General features: G+C 45.0%; 1 pseudogene; it reads right to left on the reverse strand.

Annotated features, from left to right (window-relative positions):
• Positions 1-283: 283 nt before the first annotated feature.
• On the reverse strand, positions 284-401 carry LOC126254272 (5S ribosomal RNA; annotated as a pseudogene).
• Between the last annotated feature and the right edge of the window lie 720 nt (positions 402-1,121).

Consider the following 1,121-nt stretch of genomic DNA (forward strand, 5'->3'; position numbering starts at 1 on the left):
CGCGTCGTACCAGCTGGGACTTCTTCGTAGGATCTGCTTTAATGTTACCAGGTTATAAATATGAGCATAAAAAACCTCACCCCGAACGGGACATGTAGCCCCCAACGGTACCAACCGGCCGCCGTGTCATCCTCAGCCCGCAGGCGTCACTGGATGCGGATTTGGAGCGGCACGTGGTCAGCACACCGCTCTCCCAGCCGCATGTCAGTTTACGAGACCGGAGCCGCTACTTCTCAATAAAGTAGCTCCTTAGTTTGCCTCACAAGAGGTGAGTGCACCCCATTTTCCACAGCACTCGGCCGTCCGGATGGTCACCCATTCAAGTACTAGCCCAGCCCGACAGCGCTTAACTTCGGTTATCTGACGGGAACCGGTGTTACCACTGCGGATAGGCCGTTGGCAATAAACATCAACATTAGAGTAATTTCTTCAGTATAGTAAAATGCCTAGTACATGGGAATGCATAAGTAAGACAATTTGTTAAAGAAGTTGTTGTTTCAATGTCTTAACGTACTCTTCCGTCCTACTTGATGGGACAATTTCATATTTATCAATGAAAAATAAGAACTGTAGATACTCTGTAGTCTACAGCCCGTCGTTTTTACTGATAAATAGTTTTATTGATAAATGGTACGTCTCATAACTGAAATGTTTTGGATTAGATATATAATAACTAGTGCTGCAAATTTATGGTACTCTGCTGATGCAAAGTCAAAGTATATGGCGTATGAAGTACTTTGTTGTTTTCGAAACATAGCTGACCTTGCCGGCCGAAGTGGCCGTGCGGTTAAAGGCGCTGCAGTCTGGAACCGCAAGACCGCTACGGTCGCAGGTTCGAATCCTGCCTCGGGCATGGATGTTTGTGATGTCCTTAGGTTAGTTAGGTTTAACTAGTTCTAAGTTCTAGGGGACTAATGACCTCAGCAGTTGAGTCCCATAGTGCTCAGAGCCATTTGAACCATAGCTGACCTTAATACTACAAGGACAATACAGATTAACAAGAATTTTTATTGATTGTCAGTGGAGTCAGGTATCCGTTTCAAGATAGGAGATTCTATTCACCCTTTCCGTAACAAATACGAGTGCTAAGGTGACCTTAGTAGATATGCAAGCGAGTTATT

The sequence above is a fragment of the Schistocerca nitens genome, chromosome 4, assembly GCF_023898315.1.
Source record: "Schistocerca nitens isolate TAMUIC-IGC-003100 chromosome 4, iqSchNite1.1, whole genome shotgun sequence".
NCBI lineage: Eukaryota > Metazoa > Arthropoda > Insecta > Orthoptera > Acrididae > Schistocerca > Schistocerca nitens.